Source organism: Carcharodon carcharias, chromosome 5, assembly GCF_017639515.1.
Source record: "Carcharodon carcharias isolate sCarCar2 chromosome 5, sCarCar2.pri, whole genome shotgun sequence".
Taxonomy (NCBI): Eukaryota; Metazoa; Chordata; class Chondrichthyes; order Lamniformes; family Lamnidae; genus Carcharodon; species Carcharodon carcharias.
The window spans coordinates 27,339,059-27,351,242 of NC_054471.1; the positions used below are offsets into that span (position 1 = coordinate 27,339,059).

The 12,184-nt window shown below is 45.1% G+C and overlaps 1 protein-coding gene and 1 non-coding gene across 7 annotated transcripts in view; both read right to left on the reverse strand.

Moving 5' to 3' along the window:
* Nucleotides 1–12,184, reverse strand: part of LOC121277832 (CSC1-like protein 2) — a 290,835-nt gene that overhangs the window by 234,489 nt on the left and 44,162 nt on the right. The window lies entirely within an intron of this gene.
* LOC121278494 lies at nt 4,825–4,983 on the reverse strand. Its single transcript, XR_005943165.1, has one exon. It is a non-coding gene; the product is annotated as a U1 spliceosomal RNA (small nuclear RNA).

Consider the following 12,184-nt stretch of genomic DNA (forward strand, 5'->3'; position numbering starts at 1 on the left):
CAGTGAGGGTAGTGCATTTGATGTAATCCATATGGATTCTAGCAATCTTTTAATAAGGCCCCCCACTGGTCACAATCTAAAATTGGGTTAGAGGCAGGAAGCAAATGGTGGCAGTTGATGGGCATTTGTGTGGCTGGAAGGCAGTTTCCAGTGGGATTCCGCAGAGCTCAATTCTAGGTCCCTTGTTTCTTGTTACATATCAATGATTTGATTTGGACTTGAATGTAGAGTGTATGATCAAGATGTTTGTAAACGATACTATCACATGGCCAATTTTTGTGAGGAAGAAAGCTGTACATTGCAGGGGGATATCAATGGGCCAGTTAGATAGGTGGGACAGTGGCAAATGGAGTTCATTCCAGAGAATTGCAAAGCAATGCACTTAGGGGAGGCTAATAATGTAAAAATGAATACACAAAAAAATGGTAGGATGCTGAAAAGTGTTAGGAATGGAGGGATATTGGCATGCATGTACAAGGATCCCTGAAGGTGGCTGTATTAAGGTGGTCAAGGTGTACGGAATACTTGCCTTTGTTAGCTGAGGCATGACACATAAGAGCTGGGAGATTATGCTGGAACTGTATAAAACACTTGTTAGACCACAGCTGGAACACCATGCACAGTTCTGGTCACCAGGCATCAGAGGGGGTACAGAGGAGATTTATGAGGATGTTCAGAAACAGGAGGATTTTAGTTATAAGGAAACACTGGATAGGCCAGGGTTGTTGTCTTTAGAACTGAGGAGGCTGAGGCCGACTGAAATGTATAAAATTATGAAGGGTCTAGATAAGAGGGGATAAGGCGGCTTTATTCCCCTTGGAGGAAGGGTCCATAACCAGCGGCTACAGATTTAGAGTAAGAGGAAGGTGGTCTAGCAGGGATTCAAGAGGAATCTTTTTCACCCCAATGGTGGTGTGGATCTGGAACTCTCTGTCTGAAAAAGAGTGCTGGAGGCAGAAACCCTCAACATTTTAGTAGTATTCAGATATGCACTTGAAGTGCCAGAGCTTAAAAAGCCAAATGGACAGCATTCCACCACACTCCTGACTGGTGTCTTGTAGATGGTGGACAGCCTTTGGGGAGTCAGGTGGTGAGTTACTCACCGCAGGATTCCTAGCCTCTGACCTGCTCTTGTAGTTTCTGGTCAATGGTATCCCCCACTATCAACATCTTTGGTGTTTCAGTGATAGTAATGCCATTGAATGTCAAGGGATGATGGTTAGATTCTCTCGCTTTGGAGATGGTCATCGCCAAGTACTTGTGCGGTGTGAATGTTACTCACCACTTGTCAGCTCAAGACTGGATATTGTCCAGGTCTGGCTGCATTTGGACATGGACTGCTTTAGTATCAGAGGAGTCACAGATGGTGAACATTGCACAGCTAATATCCCTACTTCTAACCTTGTGATAGAAGGAAGGTCATTGACGAAGCAGCTGAAGTAGGTTGGGCCTAGGACACTACCCTGAAGAACACCTGCTGTGATGTCCTGGAGCTGAGACGATTGACCTCCAACCAGCACCACCACCACCACTACTACCACTACCACCATCTTTCATGCCAGCTATGACTGCAACCAGCAAAGAGATTCACCCCACCCACCCCAACAACAGATTCCCATTAACTCTAGCTTTGTTAGGGCTCTTTGATGCTACTCGGTCAAATGCTGCCTTGATATCAAGGGCAGTCACTCTTCCCTCACTTCGGGAGTTCAGTTCTTTTGTCCATTTTTGAACCAAAGCTGTAATGAGGTCAGGAGCCAAGTGGCCCTGGCAGAACACAAAATGAGCATCAGTGCACAGGTTATTGCTAAGCAAGAGCCGCTTGATAACACTATTGTTGATGATCTCTTCCATCACTTTCCTGATGATTAACAGTAGACTGATGGTTTGGTAATTGGCCAGGTTTGATTTGTCCTGCTTTGTGTACAGGACACACCTGAGCAATTTTCCAGTGCCAGGTAGATGCCAGTGTTGTAACTGTACTGGAACAGCTTTGCTAGGGGTATGGCAAGGTCTGGAGCACAAGTCTTCAGTGCTACTGCCAGAATATTGTCAGGGCCCGTAACCCTTGCATTCCAGTGCCTTCAGCGCTTCTTGATATCACATGGAGTGAACGGAGCCGAAGATGCTGGTGACTTCCAGAGGAGGCTGAGATGGGTCATCCGCTCAGCAATTCTGACTGAAGATTGTTGCAAATGCTTCAGCCTCATCTTTTGCACTGATGTGCTGGGCTCCCCCATCATTGAGGATGGAGATATTCATGGAGCCTTACCCTCCAGTGAGTTGTTTAATTGTCCACCACCATTCATGACTAGATGTGGCAGGACTGCAGAGCTTAGATCTGATCCATTGGTTGTGGGGTCGCTTAGCTCTATTACTTGTTGCTTATGCTGTTTGGCACACAAGTAATCCTGTGCTATAGCTTCACCAGGTTGAAACTTCATTTTTAGGTATGCCTGGTGCTGCTCCTGGCATGCCCTCCTACACTCTTCATTGAACCAGGGTTGATTCCCTGGCTTGATGGTAATGGTAGAGTGGGGGATGTGTCAGGCCATGAGGTTACAGATTGTGTTCGAGTACAATCCTGCTGCTACTGATAGCCCACAGTGCCTCATGGATGCCCAGTATCGAGTTGCTAGATTTGTTTGCTATCACTCTCATTAGCATGGTGGTAATGCTAAACAACATAATGGAAGGTATCCTCAATGTCAAGACGGGACTTCATCCCCACTAGGACTGTGCAGTGAAGAGTAAGAGGCAACTTGATTGAAACACAAGATCCTGAGGGGTCTTGACAGGGTGGATGTGGAAACAATATTTCCTCTTGAGAGAGAATCTAGAACTAGGGGTCACTGTTTAAAAATAAAAGGGGTCGCTCATTTAAGACAGGTGAGAAATTTTTTGAGGGTTGAGCGCCTAGCAGCTATGTCCTTTAGGACTTGGCAAGCTCGGTTTGTACTCGGTTGCTACCGAGACACTCTTGATGAAGGACATTGAAGTCCCCCACCCAGAGTACATTCTGCACCCTTGCCACCCTCGGTGCATCCTCCAAATAGTGTTCAACATGGAGGCATACTGATTCATCAGTTGAGAGGGCAGTACCGGTAGATTCCCTTGCCCATGTTTGACTTGACATGAGACTTCATGGGGTCCAGAATCAACGTTGAGGACTCCCAAAGAAACTCCCTGTTCCACCTCCGCTGGGTCTGTCCTGCCAGTGGGATAGGGCATACCTAAGCATGTCGATGGTGGTCTCTAGGACATTATCTGTAAGGTAGAATTCCATGAATATGCGGGAAAGCTCTCTCAATTTTAGCATAAGCCCCCAGTGTTAGTAAGGAGGACTTTGCAGTGTCGATAGGGCTAAGTTTGCGATTGTCGTTTCCAGTGCCCAGGTCGATGCCGGGTGGTCCATCCAGTTTCATTCCTTATTGACCTTTTAGTGGTTTGATACAATTGAATGGCTTGCTAGGCCATTTCAGAGAGCATTTAGAGGCAAACACATTGCTGCAGATCTGGAGTCACATGTAGGCCAGACCAGGTAACGACAGCAGATTTCCTTCCCTCTGTGGCAGGTGGTGAGGGAAACAACAAAAGGGAAAAACCTACTTGACCTCATCCTCACCCATCTATCTACTGCAAATGCATCTGTCCATGGCAGTATTGGTAGGAGATCCCACCGCACAGTCACTGTGGAGACAATCTCTTGCCGTAACATTTGAGCATAACCTCAGTGTTGTGTGGCATTATCACCCAGCTAAATAGGATAGATTTCACACAGATCTCGCAAGTCAAGACTTGGCAATCATGAGGCGCTGTGGGCCATCAGCAGAATTGTATTCAACCACGATCTGTAACCTCATGGCCCAGCATATCCCCCACATTACCATTACCATCAAGCCAGGGGATCAACCCTGATTCAATGAAGAGTGCAGGAGGACATGCAAGGAGCGGCGCCAAGGCTTAACTAAAAATGAGTTGTCAACCTGGTGAACACGGGACTACTTGTGTGCCAAATGGCAAGTGATAGACAGAGCTAAGAAATCCAACAACTAACGGGTTGGGTCCAAGTTCTGCAGACCCGCCACATCCAGTAGTGAATGGAGGTGGATAATTAAACAACGCACTGGAGAAGGAGCCCCACAAATATCCCCATCCTCAATAATGGGGGAGCCCAGCACATCAGTGCAAAAGATGAAGCTGAAGTATTTGAGCCAACTTCAGCCAGAAGAGCCAGGTGGACGATCCATCTCGATGATCTCCTGAGACCCCCAGCATCCTGCCAATTCGATTCACTCCATGTGATATTAAGAAACAGCTGAAGGCTATGGGCTCTGACAACATTCTGGTATTAGCAGTGAAGTCTTGTGCTCCAGTACTAGCTCTGTTCCTAGCCAAACTGTTTCAATGCAACTACAACACTGGCATCTACCCAACACTGTGGAGAATTGCCCAGCTATGTCCTGTCCACTAGAAAAGTAGGACAAATCCAACCCAGCCAATTATGCCCCATCAGTCTACTCTCAATCATCAAAGTGATGGAAGGTGCTGTTAACAGTGCTTTCAGGTAGCACTTACTCAGCAATAACCACTCACTGATGCTCAGTTTGGATTCTGCCAAGGTCACTCAGCTGCTGACCTTATTACAGCCTTGTTTCAAGTATGGACAAAAGAGCTAAACTCCTGAGGTGAGAGTGACTGCCTTTGACAGAGTCTGGTATCAAGGAGACTTAGAAAAACTGCAGTTAATGAGAATCAGGGGTGAAAACCCTCCACTGGTTGGTGCCAAACCTAGCACAAAGGAAGATGGCTGTGATCTTTTTTCAGGGGAGAGTGTGAACTTAATCCCCCACAACCACAAATTCTGCAGTCGGTATCCCATATTTGGGACATTGCAGGCGTTAGCACACCCGGTGTGCAAGGGATAGCCTCATCCTGGAAGCACAACCTTATTGATCATTGTTTCGCCCCTGCGGCCAATCATATCAGCCCTGGGATGTCACTGCAGCTGTTCCTCAGGGTAGTGTCCTGGGCCCAACTACCTTCAGCTGCTTCATCAATGTCCTTCCCTCAATCATAAAGTCAGAAGTAAGGATGTTTGCCGATGCATTCACAATGTTCAGCACCATTCATGACTTCTCAGATTGCAGTCCGTGTCCATATGCAGCAAGGCCTGGAGTGCTTTGGGCTGCAGTACAGTGCTTCCAAGTTGAAGATTGGTGACTGAGGGAGTTCAGTGAAGAGAGAACGAGGTGATCCTTTGAGTACCGTGACTCCAGTTGGGTAAGTATTCACTACTTTTATCATTTATAGTTTTCAAGGTCTTATTTTGTGTTTCATCGTTTGTAAGGGCTACATTCTGTAACAATGAGAAACAGGGAAGAAGGGCCCTGCAGTAATTGAATTATTTGATATTAAGTATCTTCCAAAAGGTTTAAGTTAATTTAAAGGGATAAATCATGGCAGGAGAGCTCAAAGCCGTGGGGTGCTCCTCCTGCTCTATGTGGGAAGCCAAGAGCATTTCCAGTGCCCAGGGCTAGCACGTGTGTGGGAAGTGTCCCCAGCTGCAGCTCCTGAAAGCCTGGGTTTTGAAGCTGAAGCGGTGGCTGGGGACACTGGAGCATCCGTGAGGTGGAGAGTATCATGGATAGCACGTATTGAGAGGTGGTCACACCGCAGGCAAAGAGTCCACAGGCAGGAAGGGAATGGGTGACCACCAGGAAGAGCAAGAGGACTAGGCAGGAATCTCCTGTGGCTATTCCCCTGCAAAACAGATATACTGCTTTGGATTCTGTTGAGGGGAATGGCCTCTCAGGGGAAAGCAGCATAAGCCAAATTCATTGCACCACAGTTGGTTCTGCTGCACAGGGGAGGAGTAAAAAGTGTGGGAGTGCAATAGTTATAGGGGATTCAATTATAAGGGGACTAGATAGGTGTTCCTGTGGCCACAAACAAGACTCCAGGATGGTATGTTGCTTCCCTGGTACTAGGGTCAAGGATGTCTCTGAGCAGCTACAGGACATTTTGAAGGGGGAGGGTGAACAGCCAGTGGCCGTGGTACACATTGGTACAAAAAACATAGGTAAAAAAGGGATGAGGTCCTAAAAGCAGAATAGAGGGAGTTAGGAAGTAAGTTCAAAAGTAGGACTTCAAAAGCTAGTGATCTCAGGATTACTACCAGTGTCACATGCTAGTCAGAGTAGAAATAGCAGGATATATTGGATGAATACATGATTGAAGAGATGACGTGAGGAGGGGCGTTTCAGATTCCTGGGACATTGGGACCAGTACAAACTGGACGGGTTACACCTGGGCAGGACCGGGACTGATTTCCTAGGGGGAATATTTGCTAGAGTGGTTGGTGGGGTTTGAACTAAAATGGCAGGGGGATGAGAATCTATGCAAGGAGTCAGAGGAGGGGAAATCAAGGACAAGAAAAGACAGAAAGGGGAATAAGAAAAGTAATAGGCAGAGAAATCAAGGGCAAGAATCAAACAGGGCCTCAGTGAAAAATCATGGGAACGGGACAAGTAATGTTAAAAAGACAAGCCTTAAGGCTTTGTGCCTTAATGCGAGGAGCATTCGCAATAAAGTGGATGAATTAACCGCGCAAATAGATGTAAACAGGTATGATATAGTCGGGATTATGGAAACATGGCTGCATTGTACCAGGGATGGGAACTGAACATCCAGGGGTATTCAGTATTTAGGAAGGACAGACAAAAAGGAAAAGGCGGTGGAGTTGCATTGCTGGTTAAAGAGGAAATTAATGCAACAGTGAGGAAAGATATTAGTTCTGACAATGTGGAATCTGTATGGGTAGAGCTGAGAAACACTAAGGGGCAAAAAACATTAGTGGGGTTGTATACAGACCCCCAAACTGTAGTGGTTGGGAATGGCATTAAACAGAAAATTAGAGACGCATGTAATAAAAGGAACATCTGTAATTATGGGTGACTTTAATCTGCATATAGATTGGGCAAATCAAATTAGTAACACTATTGTAGAGGAGGAATTCCTGGCGTGTATGGTTTTCTGGACCAATACGTTGAGGAACCAAAGAGAGAACAGGCCATCCTCCTCTGGGTATTGTGTAATGAGAAAGGAATAATTGGCAATGCAGTTGTGCGAAGCCCCTTGGGGATGAACGACCATAATATAATAGAATTATATTATATGATAGAGTGATGTAGTTGATTCTGAGATGAGGGTCCTGAATCTTAATAAAGGAAACTACGATGGTATGAGGCACAAGTTGGCTATGATGGATTGGGGGATGTTACTTATAGGGATGACAGTGGATAGGAAACAACAAACATTCAAAGAGCACATGGGTGAACTGCAATTGTTTATTCCTCTGTCTCAAAAGCAAAATAGGAGAGGTGGCCAAACCATGGCTTACAAGGGAAATTAGAGAGTATTAGATTCAAGGAAGAGGCATACAAATTGGCTAAAAAAACAGGCCTGAGGATTGGGGGCAGTTTAGAATTCAGCAAAGGAGGACCAAGGCGTTGATTAAGAAGGGGAAAAGAGTACGAGAGTAAGCTTGCAGGGGACATAAAAACCGACTGTAAAAGTTTTTATAGGTATGTGAAGAGAAAAAGATAGGTGAAGACAAATGTAGGTCCCTTAGTCAGAAACAGGGGAATTTATAATGGGAAACAAAGAAATGGCTGACCAACTAAATACATACTTTGGTTCTGTCTTCATAAAGGAGGAAGCAAATAACATACCAGAAACATTGGGGAACACAGGGTTTAGTGAGAGGGAGGGGCTGAAAGAAATCAGTATTAGCAGGGAAATGGTGTTGGGGAAATTGATGGGGTTGAAGGACGATAAATCCCCAGGGCCTGATCATCTACATCCCAGAGTATTTAAGGAACTGGCCCTAGAAATAGTGGATGCATTGGTGGTCATCTTCCGACATTCTATAGACACTGGAACAGTTCCTACAGATTGGAGGGTAGCTAATGTAACACCACTATTTAAAAAAGGGAGGTAGAGAGAAAACGAAATTATAGGCCATTCAGCCTGACGTCGGCAGTGGGGAAAATTCTAGAGTCTATTATAAAAGATTTAATAGCTGAGCACTTGGAAAAGAGTGACAGAATTGGGCAGGGTCAGCATGGAATTATGAAAGGGAAATCATGCTTGACAAATCTACTGGCATTTTTTGAGGATGTTACTAGTCGAGTTGATGAGGGGGAGCCAGTGGATGTGGTTTATTTGGGCTTTCAGAAGGCTTTCGACAAAGTGCCACATAAGAGATTAGTGTGTAAAATTAAAGCGCATGGGATTGGGGGTAGTGTATTGAGATGGATAGAACACTGGTTGGCAGAGAGGAAACAAAGAGTAGGAATAAACGGGTCTTCTTCCGAATGGCAGGCAGTGACTGGTGGGGTAAGGCAGGGATCAGTGCTGGGACCCAGCTATTCACAATATATATATTAATGATTTAGATGACGGGAACCAAATGTAATATCTCCAAATTTGCTGATGACACAAGGCTGGGTGGGAGGGTGAGCTGTGAGGAGGATGCAGAGCTACTTCAGTGTGGATTGGATAAGCTGAGTGGGCAAATGCGTGGCAGATGCAGTATAATGTGGATAAATGTGAGGTAATCCACTTTGGTAGCAAAAACAGAAAGGCAGATCATCTGAATGGCTAAATTGAGAGAGGGGAATGTGCAACGAGACCTGGGTGTCCTTGTACACCAGTCGCTGAAGATAAGCATGCAGGTGCTGCAGGCGGTAAAGGCGGCAAATGGTACGTTGGCCTTCATAGCGAAAGGATTAGAGTACAGGAACGGGGATGTCTTACTGCAATTATACAGAGCCTTGGTGAGACCACACCTGGAATAGTGTGCGCAGTTTTGGTCTCCTTATCTGAGGAAGGATGTTCTTGCCATAGAGGGAGTGTAGCGAGGGTTTACCAGATTGATTCCTGGGATGGCGGGACTGACATATGGAGGAGAACGAGTCAGTTAGGATTATATTCGCTGGAGTTCAGAAGAAGTGGGGATCTCAGAAACCTACAAAATTCTGACAGGACTAGACAGGGTAGATGCACGAAGGATATTCCCAATGGTGGGGTGGTCCAGAGCAAAGGGTCACAGTCTGAGGGGTAGACCATTTAGGACTGAGATGAGGAGAAATTTCTTCACCCAGAGAGTGGTGAGCCTGTGGAATACGCTACCACAGAAAGTAGTTGAGGCCAAAACATTGTATGTTTTCAAGGAGTTAGATATAGCTCTTGGGGCAAAAGGGATTAAACGATATGAGGAGAAAGTGGGAGGAGGCTATTGATAAAAGCAAAAAACTGCAGGTGCTGGAAATGGAAAACAAAAACAAAAATAAAAATACCTGGAAAAACTCAGCAGGTCTGGCAGCATCTGCTGAGAGGAACACAGTTAACGTTTCAAGTCTGTATGACTCTTCAACAGAACTAAGGAAAAACAGAAAAGAGGTGAAATATAAGCTGGTTTAAGGGGTGGGGGGGGGCGGGGGGCATGGGACAAGTAGAGCTGGATAGAGGGCCAGTGATAGGTGGAGATAACCAAAAGATGTCATAGACAAAAGGGCAAAAGGGGTGTTGAAGATGATGATATTATCTAAGGAATGTGCTAATTAAGGGTAGAAAGCAGGACAAACAAGGTACAGATAGCCCTAGTGGGGGTGGGGTGGGGTGAAGGAATCGAAATAGGCTAAAAGGCAGAGATAAAACAATGGATGGAAACACATTTAAAAATAATGGAAATAGGTGGGAAGAGAAAAAGAGTTGGATGATCAGCCATGATCATAATGAATGGCGGAGCAGGCTCGAAAGGCTGAATAGCCTACTCCTGCTCCTATTTTCTATGTTTCTGTGGACAATATTCAGGCTTGAGCTGAAAAATGGCAAGTAACCAAGTGCCAAGCAATGACCATCTCCAACAAGAGAGAATCTAATAATCTCCCCATGACATTCAATGGCATTACCATTGCTGAATCCTCACCATCAACATCCTGGTTGGGGTGAGGGTGTTGCTATCATTGACCAGAAATATAATGGGACCAGCCTTATAAATAAGTGCTGAGGCTTCAAAAGCAGGTCAGAGGCTGGGAATTCTGGAGTAATTCATCTCCTGACTCCCCAAAGCCTCTCCACCATCTAAAAGGCACAAGTCAGGAATGTGATAGAATACTGTTCACTTACCTGGATGAGTGCAGCTCCAACAGAGTCAAGAAGCTCCACAGCACCCAGGACAATGCAGCCTGATTGACACCCAATCCATCACCTTAAACATCCGCTCCTTCGATCAGCAGCACACACAGTGGCAGCAGTATGTACCATTTACAAGATGCAGTGCAGTAACTCACCATGCCTCCTTTGACAGCACCTTCCAAAATCAGTGACCTCTGTCACCTGGGAAGACAAGTCAGCAGATACACGAGAAACCACCACCTGCAAATTCTTCACCAAGCCACACAGCTTCCTGAACTATATTACCATCCTTCACTGGGTCAAAAACTTGGAACTCCCTTCCTATCATCATAGTAAATGGACTGCACATGGACTGCAGCAGTTCAAGGCAGCAGCTCACCACCAAATTCAGACGAGCAATTAGGAATAGGAATTAAACAATGGCCATGACAATGATGCTCACACCCCAAGAATCAATGAAAAAAACATCAACGGCATTTTGTTTTGAAGTGAAGCAAGGGGCTCTCCTGGTGACCCAACCAAAGTTCCTCATTCAACCAACAGCCAAAAACAGATCAAATGTCTTACTCATTGCTGTTTGTGGAGCTTTGTTGTGCAAACAGTCAGCAAAATATGCTTAGAAAACAACAGTGACTACACTTTTTGAAATGGTGTGGGATATCTGGCGATCATGAAATGCACTTTACAAATGCAAGTTCTTGTGACCTTGCCAGGAAGTGACAAAAGTGCCCAATTTCTTGTTCAGAAATCCTGGCACCCAACCATATTACTAAAATTCATTAAATTTAAACATTAAAAAAAAGTACTGAATAGATTTTTGTTAGCAAATTCCAAGAAAACTAGCGTTGGATATAAGCTACAAATGCCAAACAATTTAAGCTTGCAATCCCAAAAATTAAATTCATCTACATTTACAATTTTGCTTCCTCCATTAGGCTAAAGTGCACACTTTCATTTCAATATATTCCCTTGCCCCCTTGAATGCCTCGATCGAATCTGCCTCCACCACACTTCCAGGCAGTGCATTCCAAACCCTAACATCTTGCCGAGAGAGAGTTTTTTTCTCACCTCACATTTGCTTCTCTTGCAAAACACTTCAAATCTGTGTGCTCTCGTTCTCGATCAGTTTACAAGCAGGAGCAGTTTTCCCTATCTACCCTCTCCAGACCCCTCGTGATTTTGAGCACCTCTATTAAGTCTCCTCTTAGCCTTCTCCTCTCCAAGAAAAACAGTTCCAACTTCTCCAATCTTTCCTTATAGCTGAAGTGAAACAGGACAAATCCAACCCAGTCAATAACGGCTCCATCAGTCTATTCTCAATCATCAATGAAGTAATGGAAGGTGTCATCAACAGTGCTATCAAGCAGTGCTTGCTTAGCAATAACTTGAGAATGGGACCATTCTCGTAAACCTCTTCTGCATTCTCTCCAGTGTGTTCACATCCTTTCTATAGCGTAGTGCCCAGAACTGTACACAATACTCCTAACTAATATCTTATATAAGTTCACCATAACCTCTCTGCTCTTGTACTCTATGCCCCTATTAATGAAGCCTAGAATACTGTATGCTTTAGAACCAGTTCTCTACCTATTCTGCCACCTTTAATGACTTATGTACATACACAACCAGGTCTCTCTGCACCTGCACACCCTTTAGAATATATTACATACATATACACACACACTTATATACTGTCTCGCCATGTTCTTTGTACCAAAGTGCATCACCTCAGACTTCCCTGCATTGAACTTCATCTGCCACCTATCTGCCCACTCCACCAATGTGTCAATGTTCTTTTGAAGTTCTACATTGCAGAGATTCAAGAAGGCCCATCAATACTTTCTTGCGCCAATTAGGGGTGGGCATTGGACAATGCCTTGTCAGCATTACATTCCAGCAATAGTGCTAAAGACTTACATCCCAGAACTTGCTGCACCCCTAGCCAAGCTGTCCCAGTTCAGCTACAACACTGGCATCGACC